Below are 25,941 nucleotides of genomic sequence, written 5' to 3'. Positions count from 1 at the left end.
GTTAAAGGGGAAACCTTCCAATATGCTCAATGCAGCCTTTGGGGAATTTAACAGCAGAACACAGAAGTCATCACCACTAAGCTTAAGTGCACTGCAATTTTTCACAGATGTACTGCTTTGCTAAACATGAACAGATTTCAAAAGGAAGAACCAAAGGCCAAATTCATTCATAGCTGTAGGTAGTTTTTCCTCAATTCTGTAGAGTCTAGGTTTGGGGTTTGTGGTTGTTCTTCAGGGGTTTGGGGTTTTTTTGAAGGGTTTTTCGGGTGGTTTCTTTTTTAATCAGAAGGGTTATTGAATTGACTCATTCTTGGATCTGAATGATCTCTTTTGGCTAAATGTCTCAAAAAATAAATCTCCCTGGGACTAAGCTTGGACACTTCAGTCCAGGCAGAGATATTTTGTTAAAGCTACAGCAAACCAGAGCAGAGTATTATAATCTGAAGTGCTGGATGGACAAACTTAATAACCAAATTATCCCACCTCAACTTATAAATTCAGTGAATATTAATTAAAAAAAAGTTAATAATTAGCATATTACAGAAGGCACTAATTAGAAGTTTTACATAACAAGTGTCTTTCAAAACATCAATTTACCTATGTAATTCAGCAAAAATGTAATGAAAAACCTTAGTTATCTGCTTTAATTGACCTAAGTTAGCTGCGTGTTTGCACTTTAGCTTTCTCCCAACTATGTTATCTACAGAAAGTAGATACCTATACATTGATCTTGGCAAAGAGCCACTCAGTAAATTATAATGCAAATGCATTTGCTTTTCTGTGCAGTCCTCCCCTGTAAGAACTAAGACCATAACTCTCCCTGGAAATGCAAGTGTAACACATTTAAAGTCATAAAAATAAGATGTTAACAAGCTCTAGAAACACTAAAGCACAAATTCTCTCTCCTATCTAGTTTACAAAAGCCCTGATGAGATACAAAAGAAAAACTTAAGTCTGCAGGCCAACTTCTGAATCTGAATAGGCAGAAGTACAGCTCTGTTCACTCTTGGCTCCTTCTAAATAATCAAAACAAGTGATAGTGCTAACATCTGTTGTAGCAATCTTCCAGAAAACAAGAAATGGAGAAGTGCAAACATGCAGTTGATTCAACAGTGAACTACTCCAATTAATCACTAGGTGTACTGATAAATTAAGCAGAATCAATCTCTTCAGTGGTTGGACAGGGTGAACTTAAGGGATGAAGAACTACTACAGGGGGTATTCTACTGTCTGTTCTCAGTGCTCTAGAAGTATAGATGACAACAAACCCTGAAGCTCTCTGTAGATGAGGTGTCAAGATCAGCAACAAGCTTCGCAGTTGGCGTAAATCTGGGTGATTTTCACCAGCATTAGCCACTGAGGCTTTCTGAGGCTACAGAAAAGACTGTTCCTGTTCTTCAGAAGTCAGCATAATTCACACTGCATATGCTTTCAATATAATACTTTTCAGAGAAAGTAAAATAGCTTAGTGTCCATGAGTCAACCTGTGATGCATCAGTTCTTAACCTAGAGGCTCTCCAAGCTCTGTATCTAATTATGCATCAAAAGTAACCAGCAACCCTTAAAGCTATTACCTTTTCTCCCTCTAGAAATGTCTTTCACTTACAAGTCAATAACCAAGTTTAATTTCAAACCTGTTGCTTTTCTTTTATATTTATCATACTACCATGAGCCTGTAAAAGTAAAGCCAAACCCTCTTCAAGAGGGTGAAATATAGTGAAATCATGTAAGGTATAACATTCATTTTAAAGTAGTTATGCAAAGGATGGTCTGCTTCTATGTGTTCCAAGGAGACCAGTATAATATAAAAATTAAAACTTAAAGGAGTTAAATAATTGATAGGATGAAACCAAGGCAGCAAGAAAGATTTTATCTTCCCAAACCCAGGATGATACTGGAGGCATTTGCTGAACTTTTACTTCCTCTACCTTCAGAATGCTTAACCTTAAAAGTTCTGCTCTTTGCCAAAATTAAAAGATGTTTTAAAGTAAACCTAATTTAAGCATAAGATATTGCATCATAATCTGAATATGTAGCAATCCAAAATATAATTGCTCATGATTTGGCTAATAGGTTGCAGTTAAGGTTCATGATTCATGAACTCCTTCTGCAGAAATCTTTATCAACTTTTCATTTAGGAGAGAAGCAATTATCTTCCCAACCAAGCAATAGTACTAGGGAGATAGCACTGCCAATTCAATGCCATAAAGCACCCTGAAATAATGCTCTTTCTTAAGGATCACACACCAGAGCATAAAGAGCAAAGACTTTCATTAGGCTTTAGCATCAGTGCATTCGACTAAGAGATTTATTCTGATTTCAGTCAAACAGCAATCTGCTCTCCTACTAGCATTTTCATCATCATCATCATCATCATCATCACTTTTCATGTTTTGTTATTCATCCAATTTGGCCACGCTGACATAGGAAAGAGCAAAGCTGAACACCTGGCTGTCACACATTATGGCATCAGGTTGCAGCTTCGCCTGGCGCCCAGCGCCAGGTGGTCGGAGGAGCGGAAGGCACGTCACACACATGCCTTCGGGCTGAGCTCAGCTGCCCACTGGATGTGCTGCATGTGCAGGGCACAGCCTAGGTATTAGCCCAGGGAAAAACGCCCATCGCTTCACTGCTGTAGGTGACACCTACCACAGTTTGTTGCTGGTTGGCCACAGGTTTCTGTTTTGATGTGCTGTTCACCCATCACAGGGCGGGACAACAATCTCATACCACTGTGTGTCCAGAGGTACCAAGAGCATGGGTTATTCCAACTGACAGGAGCATAAACTGATCATAGTTGAGTCTTCTAGAGAGAGATTATTCTCAGAACACATCAAAACTGGGCTTTTCCCCAATGCAGAAGCCTCCCTCTCACCACATCACAACCTGCAGCCACAGCATCGGAGTTTTATACACATACCTGCAGTCAGATCTCATGGATCTGAGTCCTCACAACACTATATATCAGCAGCTGCCAACAAACTTGATACATCAAACTAATAATATTTATTTAACCTGGTTTTTGCTACCTGGCACCCATTCAGACAGCACATCCCATTTACAGTTACACCATTTTCCTAGGGAGATAGAAAAGGCAGCTACCCAAAATATTTTCTTCTGAGGCCACTGTGTTGTCTTTGACATAATCTCAGGATACTCGCCTCACCTTTTCTTTGTTACCTTTTATGTATAGCTTGTGGCTTATTCAGTTATTAATCCACTATTTCATACTGATGTATTTTCAGTTCTACAATACCTTATCAAAACTGAAAATATTATTAAAGCATCCTCACAGAACTCTTTTGGTTTCTAAGAGCATCTTACTCTTCTTGTTCCCAAACAACTGTCTCAACTTTCCTTATCAACTCAGACTCAAGCTCTAGTTGCCATCAAATACTAAGCCCAAAGGTGACTATCACCTTAGCTTTCTGTGCTTGTCAGAAATTAATTCTGTTATTTTAAAAAAAAAGAAAAAAAAAAGAAGGAAAAAGAGTTTAAAAGCTCCTACTTTTTTTCATGAAAACTTTGACGATAAAGTTAAAATAGTGCACAGAGATTTTTGGATTCCAAGGAAAAGAGCATTCATGAAAAAAAACATAGTGTTTTAGTACTTTATCCTCATAAAAAAATAACTTCTGAAGGGATTTACTGATTCATATTTTAAAATAGCAGTCTTAGGAACATTTTATAAAAAATCTGAAAAGGTATTTTTCAGTAAAAGAATTTTTCCATCTTAACCACAATTTTTAGCAAGGTATTGGTCTGTGAACAGATCCCACACCAACTGCTGCCTTTTACCACAACTTTCTTCTCACCACACTGAGATTCCTCATACCTCATTTCTTTTAGTGGGCTTGTGTGAAGACCACTGGTCCTTATAAAACGCTTCAGAAATCTGTAGCTGTCCTTGACTGCCCCCTTCTTTACATCTCCCACTGCACTTGTACAACATCTCATCTGACTAGAGCTGCAGTAATTGTTACTACCACATGAACACAGATGACAATCATCTTTTTTTCCCCCCCCTCATTTTGAGTGCATCTCCAAAAAAAATTATACCTATAGAAGGTACAGTACAATCCTCAGCATCCTTTGTCTGGATTAGATATGGCTAAACTTCGGACCTTTAGCTGAAAAACAACCAAAAATTGGTTCCACGAATTTCTCTTGACTGTGATTAAGAAGGAGCTTAGTTACAACAAAATGCAATTACTCAGTTTTGGCTACGCAGCCTTCGCAAGGCTTTTCCAGATCCGCTCCCACGGACCCTAATTCTGGTTTGGAAGCCAATTGTTCCTTGGCAGTGTTGCCATGGATCTCACTCAGAGATTTAGCAACACATTCTCCACCAGCTTACAGCAAACACCAATGTCTCTGGCTCACCCACAGCTTGCTTATACCACAGTTTGCGAGTTATCCATATTAGATCCTGCTCTTTACAATGTCAGGGAGGGTGGGATGCTGTGCCACTTGGGACAGTTCTTGCAACTATACCTGATACTGCATTTTCACAATAAAAAGTGCCTCAACACAAAGCCATATCTAGTGCAAAACATGCAGGAGGAATTAGGATTCTCCAGGCATTTGCAAAGCCACTGGGATGAAACTGATGTCTCCCACTAAGGGAGGAACACAGAACCAAGAAATGAGGAAGCCTTGTTTAAAGAACTAGATGAAACTTCACGATCCCAGGTTGTTATGGGGACTTTAACCACCCTCAGCACCTGCTAGAAGGGCACCAGCAATCCTAGAGATTTCTGGAGGATGGCAGAGGCAGGGGTGGGATGTGCAACACAAGAGACTTTTCACTGGCTCTGCTACTCACACCTGGATAGGAGTGGGATGACCCAGTATAACTGTTTTGTTCTAACCCAAACCATTCTATGATCCTATGGCTATGAGACAGTAGGGCAAGGGGAACAAGGGAAGCAAAACAACAGAGAAGAGCAGCCCTGGGCTTTGGGCTTGTTTCATCAATGGACTGGTGGGACCATGGTGTAACGGTGCCCTCATAGGGGAAGGGACCCAAGAGAACTCACTGATCCCTGAGGACAATCTCTGCACAACCTGCAAATTATCCCACCTAGTTTGCAGAAAGAGAATCTTCTATAAGGTAAGAGTTACTACTATCAGTGTTGGACAGTAAAACAGAAATTAACCACATAACAAACAAGGCAACTTGATATTTTGACAGCTGTTTCTTTGGCTGCAAAATTTCTGGGTTCTTTCTTGCAAACTCAAGGAGGCAAAACTGATGTTTGAAGTCAGTGAAATGATTTTAAAACTTTTCTGTTAGAGTATTGTTTTGTATGTGCTTCACCTGTTCAAGAGTGCCATACAAATTGAAACAAGAATGAAACTGGAAAATTCAGCTAGAAACAGATAAGTTCAAAGGGAATAATTTTAAGGACAACCTTCTGTCCCTTCCTTGAGCCAAAGCATGAAGTTTTCATGTCTAGAGCAGTTCCCATCCATCCATGCAAGTATGACAGGACGATATCAGAACACCAAATCCCACAGTTCTCATTCCATGAAAGCATCCCTTCAACTTCACAGTATTGCCTTTATAACCTTCACCACCATCAGACCTTTTATTTCACAAATCACAAGGTATGTAGACACTTATAGCCAGTTTTGTGGGAAAATAAAGGTGAATTTTTCTTCTGTAATTGAAAAACACCATAACAACAAGGGGAAAAAAAATCCCAACCCACATCAACACCCAAATCAAAGCACAGCATAATCAACCCTTGCTTTCCTAAAGGGTTGTAGAGCTTTGGCAAAAATCAAGGTTATGTAGCATTAAGATGGAAATCAGAATCAGGCACCTTGAATTGCCAATGTTTTTGATTATTACTGCAATGATGACAGAAAAATAAGTTTTTACTGGATCTGAAAAGCCCCTGTTCCACTGGTTCTCCTACTGCATTGAAGCATCTGTCTTTAAACTTGTATTCAATAGAGAAATAGATTTTACATTCTACACAAAATGTAAGTTGTAAGCATCCTACAGATAATATCCAGAAGGTCATATGAAAAAAGTATAATCAATCAATGGGAAAACCAATCTCCACCTTGCACCTAAAATTATTATTTCTCTAAAATCAGGCACATACTATCTCCAACAGGATGATATTTTGAAGACTAACACCAATAACTTGGTAACTTTTCCTCTGGGACTTGAGAAGGTGACATATAGATGGAACAGCATCTTTTAAACTCTCCTGGCATTAATACTCTCTATTGTAAACTACAGGAAAGAGGTACAGTGCATTAATGTTTTCAAAAAGGCACCCATGAAAGCACCCTCTTCAACCCAAATGTTGAATAAATTGAAAACAGACATTTTAGATAGTTAAGTCTAACACATAGATGCCAGTCAGAAGCAACTACATCTCTGTGTCAGAAACCACAACATCAAATCTGTTCTACAAAGGAATAACTACCCAACACAAAATTCTCTTGGTCCTTCTTCCCTTTTACTTAACTATGCTGTACTGCTGGTTTTTGTTTTGGTTTGGGGCTTTTGTTTGTTTGATTGATTTTTCTTTTGCATGTGTTTGCATTTTTGTTATTTAAAAAAAAAATGGGGAAGCCTTCTAAATTCTGTATTTCTTTTCTCCTGGAAGAATGCACTCTCAAGCTATGGGATAACTCTCCTGATAAAGTACTACTACCTAATATGAATAAATAATTACATACTAATTGGGGTAATGAGAGAATGGTATAACCTCATTCACCAGCTAGCAGGAGGAATCTTATTTTCATCTTTTGTTCAAGTTAATTTTTAAGTCTTCTCTCGCCATTCATCAGTGGTGCAAGTCATGAGATTCCCAACAAGTCCCCCAGCTCTGTGAGCTGTGTGGACTTCAGACAATAAAGAAAATTACATAATTTTTTTTTTTAAAAACCCACTGAAATGCTTCAGTGAATTTTTTGAAGTCTTAACTATGTTCTTCAATCATTTTTTCTTTGGTTGTTGCTGGTTTTTTAAAAAATATTTAACCTTTTACAATACTGGTTGACCAGCATGAATAACTGGAAGAATTATTGGCATTATTATTCTAAAAAAAAGTCACAGAAATATTATCTTTTTTCCCCTCTGCCCAGATGGTCATATATAAGCAAAGAATAAAACAATGAATAAAATCCCGTTGGACTCAATAACAAAATCCTGGACTGGAATCTGAATTTCATGACCATTATTTTGTAAGTGAGACAGAAGTCTTCAATTCCAGATTTCAGTTGTGCTAAAATACTCAAAGCCATCTTTATTCTATACATGTGGAAAGAATGTAAGAGAATATTGCCATTATGATGGTTTGCTTTAACACACTACAGAGATTACTACAAATAGATGTATTTTATCCCAGGAATTTAGTTAGGAATACCAGGAAACCTACATGAGCAAATGGATGGAAAGACAAACATTTATTTGAACTGCTATTCAGAAACCTGAAGTCTAGATTTCTGGTTTGAGTTCTTTGTATACATGTTCTTACCCATTTTTCCTTTGGCTATATATGTTAACAACAGAAGTTTCCCTCTCACTCTTATGAAGAGAGTGGAATTTGGCTGCTCGAAGTTCAAATTTTTAGTTAGAAATTTTTAATACTCCTTTATATTTCACATATTTGTGATTAAAGGACAATCTGACTGCGCATAAACCTTTAGGTGAGGAAGTGGCTTTAACATAAAACTTTGACTTCAGCATTATTCTATGGCCTCATTCCTGCTTAAGAGTTCAACAGAGCAGGCTATAATTTATAGTAAATCACACTTAAGACTACAGAATTCTGACAGTTTTACTCCTGTGTTGTTCAATGCACTAAGTGACCTTATCATGAGGCTGTTGACCTGGCACCCTTGAGAAGTGCAGCAGATTTTTCTCAGCTAATGCATGGCCTCACTCAGCAGTGCAGGGCAGGCTTGCTCTCAAAAGGGCAGCACAACAAACCCATGTTCCTGTTACCCTAACTAGTGCTACACAAACAAAGAAATGAGAAAGACACATCTTATCAGATAAATAAACATTGTGAGAAAATTAGGATAATGTGCATTTGTCACTCACAACTCTCGTTTGCACTAAAACTGTCTATCACATAGCAGAATGATTACTCCTTAATCAAAACCATAATTAGTTGTGTATTTCAAGGATATATTTTTCAGATCATTGTGAGCATGAACTCTGACTGCCACAGACTGGGATACACATGCACTCTGACAAAGGGATACCCTGTTATCTTCTGTGCCACTGCTCAAAACCTCCAGATTGTTGCCAGATGCTAAAGGATGGTTTGTACTAATGACAGTAGAGCCACACGAAGTACTGTACAAAGAAATATAAACATAATTTAAAAGAGCTGATTTGACAATAATAATCCATTTCCCCGCTGAAAACAAAAAATATTAGATACATAGATTTTGGTTCAGAAATTAGAAAGTCCATCCTCACTAAATGTGTACTGTAGATACAAGTATGCATCACCATCACAAGATGGCACTAACAAAAATAACCTTAATGAAAAAGTGAAGTGTAAAAGAGCTCCTGTATCCAGCTGAAGATTTCACAATGAAATTAGGACAACCCTATACTAATGGTACAGTCACCGACAGATTTTTCCATCACTCTTTTCAGGAAACCCAGCACGAAATGCTGAGATCTGGAAATGTACCTCTGGCTATGGCAGCTGTTCTTAACCCCACCAGTGGAGTTATGAAATTTGAAACAGCAACCTTTGTGTTACCCTAATTCACACTTTGATTCCTAGCTAACTTTTAAAACAAAACTATGCAAAAGTCTTCCTTCAAGACTAAATCACAAAAACATTTGAAACTGTCGTGACCATAGGATGGTGAAAGGTAGGTTAGAAGATAATCCATGCTCCAGACTTGCTTTTTGTGTGACACTGGGCATACACAAGCAGCCTCTCATCTTCCCACATTTTGTGGTAACACACTCAGTGTTTCCCTGAGACAACAGGTGATGAACTGATTATAACCCCCATTCCCTGCACTGCCAGGGGGAGGAGGGACATAAAATCATGAGAGAAGCTAAGCCTGGGAAGAAGGGAGGGCTGGGGGAAGGTGTTTGTAGGATTTGATTCTAATTTCTCATTATCCTACTTTGATTTGATTGGTCATAAATTAAAACCTCATTTCCTCAAGTCCAATCTGGTTTGCAATAACAGGTGAGTGATCTCTCCCTGTCCTTATCTTGATCCACGAGCCTTTTGTTATATTTTCTCTCCCCTGTCCAGCTGAGGAGGGCAGTGACAGAGCAGCTTTGATGGGCACCTGCTGTCCAGCCAGGGTCAACCCACCACACTCACACAGTATAACTTAATAACACCACAAAATTTATACAACTCTAGAGAAATAAAAATTAAATAATTTCTCCAACTCCTAAGTGCACTTAGAGAATATTTAAGATTTGTGAGCTTTGACTAGCTCTCTACTTCACTAAATTAGGTTCATTCTACTGGATGCACACACTGCTATAGCAGAAGGATCCTACATCACTGAATGCCTTTGAGAAAAAAAAAAATCCCTACTGAATGAGAAACTTAGAATATCTTAAGTGTTTCAGTGAGGATACATCAATAATGGGAATACAGTGTTTGCTTTTGAAAGTACTATTCCAGAAGGTGAACAGACTCAAGAAGCAGTAGGAAACTGCAGTACTCTAAAACATTTCTTTTTTTTTTCCTTTTTTTTTCCCCCCACCCTCCTTTCTCCACCATCAATATGGTTTACAACAGCCTATTCTGTAGTGCCAATGTACTGGTGTGCAACAGGAACCCCAGCTGTGGAAGTCCAACTTCCAAAACAAGTAACTAAATCACAGCAGGGGCAAGCCCAATACCATACCTTGAAGTGATACATCTACTCTGAGCATACTGTGGCAAAGATTCCTCCAGGATTTTCACTCCTTTGTGATCTGGATAAAAAGCTGCCAGGGTGTTTTCACTGAGACTCCACATCACCTCAAAAGAATGCTGTCAACACCTAATCTTATAGCACAGAGTGCCAAACATTTTACAATCTATCCTGTTTTCTGCAGCTCTTTGTCACCAGGTGATCACCATCCTACATTCAACTGGAAATTCAATTTCCACCCCTAGAGCTAAAAACCTACCAGGTGATAAAAAGCAACCCACTGTTTGAAGGACACTGTCACCAGTGGCCTACTAATAGCAGAACACCCACTGCAAACACTTCAGAACAAAACATTAGCTAAGAGCTATGCTCTGCAGGTGAACACTCACATTTAGGGCAAAATGCACGTTAATTCTGAAACAGAAAAAAAAGAAGAAAGGGGAAAATATTTAGAAAATATGAATCATTCCTTGATGAGACAAGGATGGATAATATGCCATGACCCCCATGACCTTCACGAAGAGCAGCCGTGCAACACGAGGTATGATTTGGACAGCTGCCAGCTTCTTAGCCTTCCTCCAGGACCTTCAGATTTTGGTAATTCCTGCCTTTCCATAAAGACACCTGCAATTTGTTTTATGTTGAGCACCGATGGGCACTCAACAGTGATGTGCTGCTTTTAGCTTTTTTTCATATAATACCTACAGTGGTTGCAGAAATTATTTGAATATGGTTAACTTGGAAGAATTTGCATGGTTTTATCACTACACTCTGTGCATTAATGAAGTGATAGTAAAAAAAAAAAACAAAACGCATTAGTTTTTAAGTTGCCAATGGCAAGGGGCAGCCTCCTCAAATAAAATTGCTTGAAAGAGAATGCAATTTTGCTATGCAAGTACAAAACTCAGGTAAACACAAATTTGCCTCATCTTGCCAAATGGTTGTTGAGGAAGGAAGCAGAAATTTTTAGGATTCTGCAGGCATCCATGTGTCCTTCTGAATCCTATTCCTGTAATGGGAAGCCTTCCTAGTGAAAGGAGACACCTGCTTTTCCATAGTGCACAGCTCTCTTATGGGCCATGAATAATGTGATACATTTCAGCAGTGGTTTTCATCCTTCTGAATCCAGTGGTAATCCCATTTAAAATACAGAATGGATTTTCCAAGGTAATAAATTATGGCTGTTATTGACACAAGCTTTTTGGATACATTTTTTGTTACAAAATTTAGGGTTTTCTAATAAATTATGGCTGTTATTGACACAAGCTTTTTGGATACATTTTTTGTTACAAAATTTAGGGTTTTCTAATAAATTATGGCTGTTATTGACACAAGCTTTTTGGATACATTTTTTGTTACAAAATTTAGAGCTTTCTAAATACTTGGATAATTGGTCAGTTGCATTTTGGTATCCTGCTTTCTCTGTATTATTATACTACTCAAGTAGAAAGACAACACAGTTAAGGCAAGATAATATACTGCACTTTAAAGATGCTGTTTACGTTTGATATGTTCACATTATAACATGTTGAGCCAAACATTTAAAAACAGCTAGGAAACAAAAAAATTGGTGGAAAGTTAAACTACATTATGTATTTAGCAGCTGCACATTCATCTCTTTTGCAAGTCCAAAAGTCCAAGGCTAGAAGAAATGTTTATTACTAAGAACCTTTCTTTACTTGGACTTTTAAGCCAAATGGTCCTGTTCGAGTTTGCTTATGCAAGCCATACTGAATTTAAAATAACAACCATCAGTTAGCCAGTGATCCTTTCCTTTCTTGCTCTCCTTGTAGCCTAAGGAATATTACAATCTTTGCTGTGCAGGTTTTTATAAGACATATAGATGCTAGATGCATAAACATAAATGCTCTGAATATAAGGCAGTACATTAAAAAAATCAAGTCACATTATGATTGCACCAAAATCGAACATCTATAGCATGAACCCAGTGAAGCCAAGAAATGCAGTTTGAAAACAAATTACTGCTAGTTTTCTAATTACTGTTAGTCTAGCAACTGTCACTAGCTGTCCTGGATTAGGGATAGCAGCTCTGCTGCAAGTTCATGCAGCATCTCCAGAGTCCTAGTGCTGTAACAGTAATACTGGAACACTATCAGAAGCTGCTACCAGACTGTCCAAGTGGGATCCACTTTCAAACATCACTCAACACATGAGAGAGCAGCAGCAGTGACAAAGTCAGGGGTAAGGTCTTTTATAGTTGTAGCTCAGTCTTAAGTAACACAGGTTTAAAAAAACTACCTGAAAATTCAGTCAGCAGCCCACAGCTCTTTCGAAGGGTTTCCACAAATATACAGTTACTTACAGAAAAACAAAAATCCAGTTTTGTAAAGCTTTTTGCAAAGTCTATTTGATGAGTTTATTTTAGTATTATTTTACATGGCTATGCTCATTTCAGCAGCACAGAATGGATAATGAAAATCATTCAATATCATTGCCTTTCCAGCTGCAGCTCTAGCTGAAATATTAAGCTATCACATAACAGTGGCAGCTCTCCAGGCAGGGGAAAAAAGTGTTTTGCACCTGTTTACAAATGTATTTAGTCATTATCCATCATTACCTTGATTCTACATCTGACTAAATACATTCATGCAAGACTTTATGCCTGCTTCAGTGCCCTCTTACACTCTAAGTCTTTACTTTGTAAATGACAGGGAACTCCAAAGGCACTTGCCATTTTGCCTTCCTGCATCAGTGTGGAAGGCTGACCCTGGCTGGATGCCAGATGCCCACCAAAGCCACCCTATCACTCCCCTCCCTCAACTGGACATGGGAGGGAAAACGTAATGAAAGGTTCATGGGTTGGAATAAGGACAGGGAGCTACCACTCATCCATTACTGTAACCAGCAAAACAGGCTGGACCTGGGGAAATGAGTTTAATTTATTACCAATCACATCAGAGCAGGATAATGAGAAATAAAATCAAATCCTAAAACCACCTTTTCTCAGCCCTCCCTTCTTTCCAGGGCTCAACTTCAACATCCTGCCTCACCAGGGTCTTCGCCATGGGCTGCAGGGGAATCTCTGCTCAGGAACCTGGAAAACCTCCTCCTCCCTCACTGACCTGGTGTCTGCAGAGTTGTTTCTCTCACACATTCTCACTCTGCTCTTCTCCAGCCGCAATTGCACAGGTTTTTTTCCTCCCTTTCTTAAATACTTTATCCCAGCAGTACAACCACCTCTGCTGATGGGCTCAGCCTTGGCCAATGGTGGGTCCATCTTGGCTTTCTCAGACACAGGGGAAGGTCTCACCAGCTTCTCACAGAAGCCACCCCTGTAGCACCCCCACTACCAAAACCTTGCCATGCAAACCAAATCTTCTGTGATTTAAAGAAATCCTTCATTCAACATTTCCTTGAAGATCTCTGAAGCCACCCATCTGCTGACCTGCACCAAACAGACATAAGCAAACTCCTCTTAGATGCCCCTTTCCAACAGACACCTCATCACTGAAGACTGTCTTTTGCTTCTGATCTTACTCCTCAGCTTCAGTAACTTACACAAGCATCCTTCCAAGTACAGCAGTGGAAGCAAAGGGCATTTTTATTTATGAAAACACTCACCAATCCCTCTTGTCATTTTTTGTATTCCAGTTGCTCCAGGAGTTTGAGTCAGGCTTGAACCATTTTGAGAGTTATGCAACATGGGAATTGAAATCAAAAGCACAAACCAAACATGATGACAATATTTAGTTATTTTAGAGCCATAATATGATGTAAGGAACTACTGGGAAAATTTAAAATTTAAAATTTAAAATTATTACAGTTCTTTCGTTAAACTTTGCCAGAATCTTGGACATCACTGCTAAAACAAAAAAATACAGGAGGTTGTTTGAGAAGCAAATAGGACCATAAGGAAAATGTATGAATTTCAGCCCAAGACTGATTAATTCCAGTCACCAATTACCAGCTATGGTTAATCTATTTTCCCTTATCAGACTGTCTCCTGTTCTTAGGGAATGTGATAAAAAAATACTTACAGAGAAATATATCTTGAAAATGTTTAGCCCACAGTCATCTGAGTAAGTTGCATATTTGCTATATGCAACTGGATTTTCTTGGCAGGTATGTTCCTTTAGGTGTGACTGTACATTGTTTGCTCTCCTTATTACTTTATAAGGGTAGCAGAGCCTTAACTGCGTGTCAGCAGGGTTGGTTGGTTTTTAACAAGACAGACTTTTTTTAGACTTTAGTTTTAATTTGTATTTCTTCAGCTAATTGGGATGGTGGGGAGCAGGAAGAGTGACAGAATAACAATCATTGCAACTATACATAAATTTACTTTAGAAGGTACATACATGTTTCAGCATAAATTAATTTTATTCCCCAAATAATTGCCCAAAAACTCTCATCTGTGGCATTCAAAAGTAATCTGTGTTGAGCTTTAGATAGAAAAGTGCTATTTGAAGACTGAGGAAAGCAGACTACCAATCCCTTCTACAGTTCTGCATCAAGACATAAAAAACTGATGCACAAACCTAACTCTAAATATCAACACCCAAAAAACCCCAAGGAACTGCTAAAAGGTCCCAGGGAAGCAGTATAGACTGTCTGAGCCTCAGAGGAACAGGTCTTCAACATGTTCCTCGTTATTTGATAGCTAGTCTTAATATAGTTAGAAGAGTCTGAAATAGATGAAGGCTGAATTTATTAAGGCAGGATTGCTAAAACCTAAAACTTTTATGAAGCAGGCACAAAGACATGGAGGGTATGAAAAAGTTCTAGGAAACAATGAAAACAATTCATTTTTCTCTACATTGAACCACAAATATCCTTCCATACAGTGTGAAATTTAGCATGGTTCAGAATAAAACATGGGCTTTGAGGAGAAAAACAAAATAAATCATTTGGTTACACTGAAAGTCTAAAATCACCTTTTACAGAAACTCAAGAACATACCTAAATCTTACTGCAACATAGGATACAAGGTACTCTCCACAAGATCCTTTCCATATGACCTCTTCCAGTTGAAGCAATAGCCATACAAAAGGCTTTATTGATTTACAATTCCCAGTACTGAGCAGGTGTTTCCTCATTGTGGGTCCAAGGATACAACAGACAAGAGAGGCTCCACTCAGGTGGAGCTGTGGCTTCCCAGAGGGTAGCCATGGGAAGCACAGGATGGTGCACTGCCAAAGCACCCAGAAAGGACATGGACAGCAGGGACTCTGTCCTATACCTACACTGAATAGAACAGGAAAAACCCCACCACACCAGGCTGAATGGAAGACAAGATGCTGTTGAGGGAACATTTCCTTCAGATGCTTTGTGGGACAGAGTCAAGAGAGTTAGAAATGCTAAAAAGGGATTTGGAGCCAGAACAGCCGATGAAAGCAAGAATGGGACTGTTAAGGAGATGACCAGACCTGAGGGCAAGGCAGCCATAATATTCTTTCTAGTCTGGAACATGAAATACTCAAAAGTGGTTTGGAGGAGGGGAAGGTGATGGCATTGATCCTACTTACCTTTAGTTCTTCAGCTACAGAAGTGAAGAGGGTACCCACAGGGCAGGTGGTGGCAGCATTACACCCTACATCTGCAGGACTCACATACCCAAAACTATATTAGCACATACACTAACACAAGAAATTCCATATTTCCAGGATGAAGTGTGTGTTGTTATATTATATACATTATATTTATTAAGTTCTCTGCATATTTTTTACTTATTTCATATTTTCCAAGAGCATCACAACACACTCGAGTCACAGACTTTCCACATCACCTTGAAGCCACATGTAAACTGGAATCTCAAGAAGATGCAAGGAACAGGGTGGTATTACCTTTCAAATATACACCTCAACAACAAACCACTCTTTAGTTTCAGGAACCAAATAGAGAGCAAATAAAATACTTCAGCAACTGAGTGATTTACCACATATTTACAACCTACAGCAAAATGGACAACTGGGACATCTGAGAGGAGCAAGTAGAGGATAAATTCCTCTTTATTGATGCCTTAAAAAAAAAAAAAAAAGAAGTAGTCAAGGCTACATTTAACTCACTTTAGATCAGTTAAGAAAAAAAGATACTTCAAAGGAGATGGAGTGCTAGAATAACTTTTGAACCAGATGATGAAACTATAGGCTAATTTTTACTTGGTATCACTAAATTCATGGCAAGTTCTGAGGAGTGTGGCTTCTTTCCAAAACAAAGCAAAGGGTCAGGTTTCTAAGAGAATCAACATAGGTAATTTAAAGGTCATTTAGAACATTTTGAGGAAGTCACATATATAGCTCATCATCTTTATACATAATCAAAAGGCAGGAAAAAAAACCCCAAATCTGACAGCACTTAATAGTGTGAAAAGCTAGTAGGAAAAGAGCAGGAGACAATCCTGAATAGTAACACCTCCACATTAGCAATTCTCTTTAGGGAATTTTATTAGTCCAACAGCTCTGCCAAGGCAAACAGGGACGATGGTACAACCTAACACAGTTACAGGTACCTAGTTTTGCTCCTGGGCACACACGAGCCCTGTGGCTGTAGCTTACATCCCTTCACGGGTCATATGCTCCATCTGATGTCACAGACTGACCCCAGGCTGGCCAGGAGGTGGTAAAACCTCCCAAATGTGTGTTCTTGTTGTGCATCAGTCAGCACAAGAGCCAGAAGAGTCACAGGGAAGAGAGGGAGGCTGCTGCTCCCACTTCTGCCGCTGAGGGCTCGGCCCGTGGCCGCTGCTTGCCCTCGGTGGAAAGTTAAAACAAGAGTGGGAAGAAACAGGAAGGTTTTGCATTATGCTGTTATTTGCTGTGCCAGCAACAGCCAAAACAGATTAGTCGGTGTCCAAATTCACGAGCATGTCCTTCAGAGCCAGCTTCCCAGTTGTTCACCATTTATCTACTCCTCATCTACTCCTAAGAGAGCGTTAACTGTTTCAAACCTTAAGTAAGTCACCCTCAAATTATTTCTCCCAATTTCAGTTCAAGTGACTATTCCTGGTATGGCTGGTTTCCCAAAGAGCACAACAAAATTTTTGTGTAAATATCCACCTGTCTCCACAACCAAGTTAAACAAATACTTGTAAAGAAATGGAATTTAGAGCAGTCATTAAAGACAATATCCCACAATGACCAATTTTTGGAGAAGGTACAGATACTACTACAGTTTCACTCCAATGAATTGCAATAATAATTTATTATCCTGGAGAGACAACACAATCTCCTATATATGAGATGGGGCTCTGAGAAAAGTCGCTTTAATGCTTTTTTTGAAATTTCTGGAGCATGTTTCCCACAATGAACAGGACACTAGTACTGAAAATTACTTAAAAAAAACTTAATATAAATTCACTGAATTCTGTACATATTATTAGAATATTATCATTAGAATATATCTTTAAGAATATATCTTTAATTACATACAGTCACAGAAGGATATCTGAGTTTGGAGTACTAAAGAGACAAGTTGAGGAAGAAAATGGTATCAATGAGGAAAAAAAAGAGAAGAAATAGGTAGGAAACTGGTGAAATAGGAAGAAAACCTTTTTCTTTTAATCTTACATACAAAAGGTTCTTCTAAATTGAATTCACAGTCCAACAAAAGGCATTTCTAATTAAAGTACATTAAAGCAGAGAGTGCTACAGGGGAAAGAAGCTGTAAATGGAGAGATTAAAAAGAACACCCAAACAAAAAGAAAGTTGTGGGTAACAAAAAGTTGTGGGTAACAAAAAGAAAGAGCAAGAGACAGTGAGAAAGTTAGGAATGAGTACAAGAAAAGAACACATTCCTCCTTTTCAGAGGGAGAAGATGCAAGAAGCAGGATGCAAGGAAGGAAAGGAGAGAATTTACTGGAGAAGAATAAAGTGTGATAGCTTTGAGGGGGGAAAGCACAAACAGCAGAGACTATCTGCTGAAAGAAGAGAAAATCAGGAATAAAAATAGTTCAAAATACAGACAAATTTAATACATTGGATTTTGACATTAATTTCTGAAAAATTAAATTTGATACTTAAACTAATGGAAAACAGATGCCTAAAAAGTTACATCACTGTGTCAGGCAAGGAGAAAATATGCAAACAAGAAGAGCTAGAAAGATCACAGATGCACAAAATTACGGGGTATGCATCTCTACAATATCTAGCTATTAATCATCTTCCATTTAAATAAAGTCTTTACTGCTTTATTCTATCAGATTACCTATTTACACAGAAACTAATTAAAAATAACAAGTTTCCTTCTGCAATACAATTACAAATTAAATGTACTTTTAAACTGCATTGGTACTGGTAACTGTAAATGATCATAAGAGAAATGCTTCTGAGCCCAGCTGCATTTTATGCAGATATTTACTATCAAGCATTGCAATTAAAAATGAGCATTCTTAAAGGTTACAGTACTAAAACTATATAAGTGGTTTATTTCAATTCTAAATGGCAAACCATTTTTAAGTAAGAATATGTCTGAATTGATCATAGGTGAGAGAAAATTTCTCATTCCAAGTTAAAATCCACCAAAGCCACACTAAGCAGAATTATATAGGTATAGCTCATATGAACATCTGGCTATGTAGGTGGTGTAGGCTTCTTTATAAGCAACAAACAGTAGAGCACATCAAGTTAAATTTGGTGTCAAATATTTAAATTTATTCCAGCTTCCATCACAGATCAGAGAGAAAGATACCTTATGTTTGTAATAGTGTAGTTTTTCACTGACACACAATGGAAGACCCTGCAAGGACATTTTAAGCTTCAGGCTTTCAAACTTCCTGTATTAGACATATATTAGGTATTAGACATATATTTTTTCTTTAATGTAAAAAAGTTTTTTTCAGTTTGTTTATTGATTATTTTTACTTTTTTAATTTTGCTCAGAAGCACCAGAAAATGACTGGCTGATACAGGGCTCAGGATGCTTGGAGATCTGCACTGACTCAGAAGGTAACACAAAGAATCCCCTCAAGGAGCTCAGCGCATCACATTCACCTGCACAGGGTCATACATTGATTTTTCCCATCTGGGACTGGAAATACACTTCTTGTGCTAGGGACAAGTCACCTTCAAAATCTTCAACTTCCCCTGCAGTACAATGAGTAGCTCACCTTAATTAGTGAGGACATTATGGCACAGATCAACAGTGATCTTTTGTTTCTACCTGTAGCTTCTTTGTTGATGTTCTAGGAGAGAAATATCTGACATAAGCAACTGTTCAGGCTTGATACTAATACCATGTGAAATGCTATGGCCTGTCATACACAACAGACCAGACTAAGTGACCTCATGAAACAAGAGTTTAGCTCCTTCAGACTAGTGTCTGTACAAAGATTTCCTATGTAGTACAGTCAGGCTTAGCATGAAACACTCCAAGAGTGAAGAGATTTAATGTTAAATTAAACAGAAAGATGTCCCCCAGCACGGTTTTATCCTATTTACATTGAAGATACACGACAAGTAGATCCCATATTTAGAGAAGACTGTATTTGAAGTCTCCATCTATTTGGCACATCCAGATATTCCCTACTGTTTTGTTAAACATTGAGTGCTAACTACATGTCTGTCTCCTTATAGGCAACATTTCAATTTATACACAGTGACTCTACTTAAAACTAGGATGTAATACCTTAGTAAAAATTATAGTGTCTTTATAATAAAAAGCTTCTCTGGTACAAAAAGGGGTAGAAAAAAAGTAACTTCTAAAACATAAGTTTTTAGACACTGCTCTTAAGCCTACAACAGAATCCCTAAGCAGAAGGGATGTTATATATTCACTTCAATTTGTACTTCAATTGAGGCAAAAATCACATTACCTTATTATATAGCTCATATTCTTCCTACTTTGTAATGAACCCTTTAGAAAACCTTCCTATATTTTTAGCTTGATCTGTTACTCCTTCAGGCTAAAAAAATCCTGGGAAGAACTTCAACAAGGAATGAGAACAGTTGTTGAGACTCTCTCATTCCAGGTCTGTTGCACGCAGTTCACACGCATTCAGGGCTCAGATTAACCCAGTTCATTTTAAACAGCAGATAATTAAAAAAAAAAATTAAGCATCATAAATTACATTTCATCCAAAAGGCTTTTAAAATGCTTTATGGGCTCTATCCACTCCATCAGTCACCGAAAGCAAGTACCTCTGGGATGAAATGCAACAACTGTTCCACGGGGCACGGCATAGGAGAGGAAGTGAGGAATACCAGCACATCAAATTGCAATTGCAGGGGGAATTTAGGTAGGAAGAATGTAATTACCCCATTTGGAGCCTGGCCAGACCACGGGGGTTAACATGTTATAAAGAGCCCTCTGAGAATTTTAACAACCCCTAGTGCTCAGGACCTTTAATTTATATTAGCCCTGAGGAGCAAGGCTAAACTGCTCCACTCAACTGGCCTGTACGCTGCTGCGGGAAGAGGGGAAAAATCAGCTCCTAGTTGTTCCCTGCTTCCACCCAACTACTAAGCAGATTAATAATACTTAGTCTGCAACTTCTGATGAAAACATTGCACAAGGCAACATGATTGAAAGCTGCACAGAATCGGAGCAATTCTTACTGATCTTTCAAAAGCCACAGAGGAAGAAAATGTTTCCTGCTCCAGTGAGTAGGAAAGTCCTCACACAAAAGTGCTCAAGATCATCTCAGCCAGTCTAACAATAAATACTATAAGGATACACAGACAGGAAGACATCAGAAATACCTATTGCTTCTCCAGCATCAGGCTCTGAGAAAGAGCAGGAAACTACAGCACTTGTTTCATTCATGAAGTGAGCAGTTGTCACCAATTACTCTTACTAATATATCTTATGATAGTAGATATATATATATATATATGCATGTGCATTTTAATTCTTTTGGCTTAAGTAAAACCAAATTCAAGGCAACAATGAATATAAGAAAGATGAGTAGGAAGAAGAAACATAAGCATGCAGCTCATCTTACTTTTTTTTTTTTCCACTGTTAGCTTTAAGCAGCTTAAAAAAGAAAAAAGTCGACTTGTTTCCAAGTCTCCTTCCTCCAAAATAAAATACCAAGTGAGGCCATAGTGGAGCATAGCTTTTCACTCCCATTGAACCAAAAGCATTTGGAGCAAATTCCAGGAGACTGCCAAATACTCTTTGAAATTGTTTACCTTATCTATCCATACCCCACAAAATTGTCTTATTTCTTCAATTAGGTTACACACAATTTAGAGTCATTTAGGCTCTTTATTATAGTCTAATGTAATGCACCAGAGATATTGTTCCTCCATTGTTTTTTAACTTCTGAATGTCCATAGGGATGCATTTAATTTGCCTTTGACATGCATTATAGTAAAAGTATCATGGTATTGTACATTATTTTCTCTTAAAGCCCCTTGTTTCTTTCATCTTATAATGACAAACTGAAAGAAGAAGCAAGGAAAGGCTTCACCAATTGAAGCAAAGCAGTATCTTTTGGCTGTAAATACTCCTTGGCCACAGCAGTGGACAACACTCCTGCTGCAGGAGCTCTGTGATTTATGCTAATGAGAAAAGCCACCTTGACGAACAGAAAACAAAGGACAGAATAGTTCAGTGCTGATGCAGATTTTGAACATTAGTTTTAAGTTTCACAGGAAATACCGAAGACCAGTGGTTACAGGAATCTCACAATGCTGGTACATATCTGGGAGTCCTCACTGGAGAGACGTCAGTCAGAGGCACAAATCATGAGTGATTTGTATCATGTAGTTTTATTCCAGGACTTATCAGCTCTTCCATGTGCTCTGGGGAAGAGTGGACAGTCTCTGCCTTCTAAAGAGGATTCTCAGACCAGGACTTTAACTGCAAAAACACCCTTGAAAAAGCACATAATTCAGTCTTTCATGGAAGACCATCACACAAGATTGATCCATAGCACTGCAGTTGTAAGGGAGAACTTGCTTTGTTAAAAGTTCACGTTTAAGCAGGTCCCAGCACTGGATTGGCATGTTCCTCACCTCCTCCCCAAACAGTTCTGGCACATTTCTCAAGGCTTAAGCAACGAGTGGTTTTGAGTCTCTAAAGAACTAGATTCTTAAAAGCATTTAGGCACATGCAAAGTTTTCACACGTGCTCCTTCCTGACTTCTGAGCATTTAGGAAAAGCCCAGTATTGGTTTAGAATATGTGTACGCTTCCTTTGTTCAAAGATGATCAAATCCAATAGTGCAGGCTTTGAACAGCCATAAAAGGCAGAAATTCATACTTCAAAAACTTAGAATGTGTTGCAGAAGACAGACCTGCTCTGAGGCTTGAATTCATTCCACGGACATAGAAACGGATCCCCAGAGGTAGGTTACTTTTAGGGATAACCTGTGTCATTTTGACCATATAAAGAATTGGTCTAAGTTAAAAACTAACTCCTTTTCCATATCTACCACGTGGAGATCATGTCAGCTTGTTGGCAAATTAGAGCCAACACCAGTGACTTGAGACATGTATTTATTCCTCTAGAACATTGACACTGTGCAAATCACGTCCATAACTTATTGCCATGTTTTTGCTTTTTACTTGATTAAACAAGTGTCACAGGCTATGGAGCAAATTTTGTCCTCATGACTACTAGAAATGCTCTCCCACTCCAGCACCTCTAAGGAGGAGACCTGTGCTCATACATATTGCTTTCAAGCTATTCATTCCTCACCTTGAATACAGGAAACGCTACACGAGTAAAGAAAGTGCTTCACAGATAAAGACAAAATGCAGAACACCCTATGCAGACAACTCTGCTTTGGTTTTAGGAGGAGTTCCCATGCAAAGGCAGCTAGTAAGTGTTCCTATGAACATGAAATGGAACATTAAAATAAAATCAATAAGAAAACGCAGCAAAACTCACTCTGGTCAAAGAGTGAGAACTGCAGAAATATCTATGCTATCGAAACAGAAGTAAAATCTTTTTCAAACAACAACAATAAAAAAAAAGAGCAGTTACATGATTTGCAGGGTCAGCCCTGTTAATTTATAGCCAGGCCATGGTGCTCTGAGTACTCTTTTTGTATTTCTCTAAATACATGCTATCATACAGATGCAACGTCCTGTGTCACATATGTCCAATAATTAAACAGCATGGACAACTTGACGTAGTTGTTTGCTATGACCTATTAAAAAATAACAAAACCCAGCAGTTTTTGTGCTTAATACAAGGTGGGGAAAAACAAGGGCTGTATTTTCCCCTTTGGTTAAGGCGAACAAAAGTGGCCATGTATCTTAACACCTGGGAAAAGTCAGGGCATGCACAGCTGGCTGCGAGCTGGTCACACATTCCTGAGGTTACAATTACGGCCAGTGTTCTCAAACCAGGCTCACTGACAAGCAGTTGCAGATGGCCAACAAGCTTATGTATGGAAATAGCTTTACTCAGCAAAATCTTAGAAAAATAACGTATCAATAGGAACACTTGTATCTGTAGATGTAGCACTTTCTCAGAGATGTTTTCTTCAGTTAGCCCACAGGTCATGTCATATAAAACGAAAACAGGAAAACTTTTGTGTTGCACATCATATGCATCATTTGGTACCAGCATATCATTTTCTCCACAAGTAGAGTCCCAGTGCAGTTAAAGTGGGGAAACTCTATCAGCATGTTCGGTTCTGCTCCCAGATTTGCCAACAGCCAGCCACATGGCCAGCCCTCTTTTCAACACTCCAGTTTGATGAGGGGACAAAGGGGCATCACAGGACTCATTTGTGTATAAAACTTCATGCTTCACACACTTGGATGAACAGGTACCAACACTGTAAAGTATGATTTTATGATCTCTGTAAGTAATGAGAAAAAAAAAATGTGCTCATGTTTTCCCTTTTCACTACTGACATTTTAAAAAAAACATACCTACATGGAAACTTCTCTTAGGCTCACTGAAACCATCAGAATTCAAACATGGTAAAAACTGAATAATGATCTGGTTAGACATGAGAAGAGAAAACAAAGGTTTTAGTCATTTGCAAAACAATCTTTGCAAGATACTTCTTTAAGGGTGGTGTGATCACGTGATTGGATGACTTTTTTTTGTGATGCTGAAAGCATGGACACTCAATATAAAAGAAATTACAACAGTTAAATTACAGGAGGAAAAATATATTTAAGTGCAACATCTACTATGGTTTTATTTAGTAGATTTCAAACTCCTGAGTGTTTGGGAAAATCTATACCAGATATCATATAACAAAAATTATTAGACTTCACACCAAACATGGTCAGAGCCAGTGATCAGGGCCACAAAAACAACTGAAACTTGAACTAGGGTACTGATGTCTATTTGTACCACTAAGTAAAACCTTTCTTGTAAGAAAAGAACTTTTATCTTTTCCAAAACAGAATATGCAAAAATTGCACTATATTGCAGATATTTTTCAATAAAAAGACAGAGTAGAAGAACAAATATACAAGAGTTTGTGCCTGCTATTCCCTGAGCAAAAGCCCTGTTACTGTGATTAGTACAGGTCAACAGATGAACATCTTCATGATGTTACACATGATCAGCAAGACTAAAAGGTCACTATGGTTTTCATTTACTATTTGCTATAAAACTCATAACTTAAACTGACTTGGTGCATGTTTCTCAGATATCACACATACCTTGAAGTCAACAAATCAGAGATTAGATTACAAATCACTCAATGTAAACTTCTACTGATATTTTGTCTCCAACCAGCTGAAAGTAGAGAAGACCTCTCCAGAGCTTCTGGCTGTCCATTTCATTGGGCCTTATATTGCACTCCTTGAGTCAGTGAAATCTCCCTCTAGGAAGATGAGGGAATTTTGCCAAAGTAAAGAGAGCAGGAACAGACCTATTGTACAGCAGTAACCACAGAGTTCTCTTAAACCTATTAACATTTGCACACAACACAAACTCATTATTAAAAAGATTTGTACCAAATATTGTGGGTTCCTATTTGTGAAAATGTCTAAGTCTCTTAAAAGAGCATTAGCTGTGAGGTAAAATTGAACCTGCATATTCCCTTTTGTATATTGATCTTTTCAAAGATTATTTTATTTAGCTTGCAACTACCAGCACAAATGCTGATTCTAAATATATCTGCTGAACTCTAAATGACTTCTGTTTATAGAAATAGGACATAACAAGCTATTAAATCTTCCTTACAACAAACTGCTATGCCAAAATACTTGCTCCAGATTTTTCAGCGAAAAGACTTAGACAGGCAACCAGAAGACTGGCAAGACCATTATTGCAACATATTTTATCATTTAAGCCTTTCCTTAGATGGACTTGATTTTAAACCTGCATCCACACAGGTTTAAAAAAAAAACAACAAAAAAAAATCCAGTTGTGCTTGAAACCCTCATTACTTTCTCTGACTAAAGAATTCAACACAACAGTTTGTTGCTACATGGTACCTAAATAAACTCATAAGAAGCAGGACACAACAATAATGAAAATAATGAAATGCTGATGATTTGGAGTAATACAGTCAGAAATTATACAGTCCCGAGGACTCCACAAGAAGTTCACAATTAGACAAGAATGAACTGCACACAACCATTAACCATTAGATTCATGCTCATCACAGTAAAAATACAACAGTGTAAGCTGAATTGCAGAATTGGGGTTTTTCCCCCCTGTAAACTCTGCATCCAGTTTAAGGCTGATTGAGCTGTTTCTTCAGTTTCTATAATCTACAAGTGGCTGGTGCACTTTCAGGTGGTGAGTTTTCAGGTTCTACAGTGAAGCTCACTAAGAGTATAAAACACAATTATTCTAAAAGGTCAGTATCCATTTTATTGCTGTTATAATTGATGCATAATCACATTTACTTATCTGCAGACATAGATCAAAACTGAAGTTTCAAAGCCACACTTCCTAAAGGAGTTGGCAGCATTTTCAGTTGTTCAAAGGTCATTGTAAATAAAGCATAGAGGTATGGCTCTCCTAAATGGCAATGGGATCTGGGGCAAGCCACTTTGGAAAAGGGTATTTTGAAGCTGAATGTGAAGCTTTATGAAAAGGTTCTGCAACAGAGAAGGCTACCTTGTGGGAGAAGCAACTATATGAATTTCTCTGATGTGGGAACAGTTTTCCGCAGTTTCATTTGTCTTAGTAATTATTAACAGGTTTCTAAATTATGCACACCTAAGGTGTCAGGGAATG

The sequence above is a fragment of the Manacus vitellinus genome, unplaced genomic scaffold (genome assembly GCF_001715985.3).
Source record: "Manacus vitellinus isolate BGI_N305 unplaced genomic scaffold, ASM171598v3 scaffold_20_pilon, whole genome shotgun sequence".
NCBI lineage: Eukaryota > Metazoa > Chordata > Aves > Passeriformes > Pipridae > Manacus > Manacus vitellinus.
The sequence above is the reverse complement of the archived record's forward strand: the minus strand, read 5'-3'. Positions refer to the sequence as shown.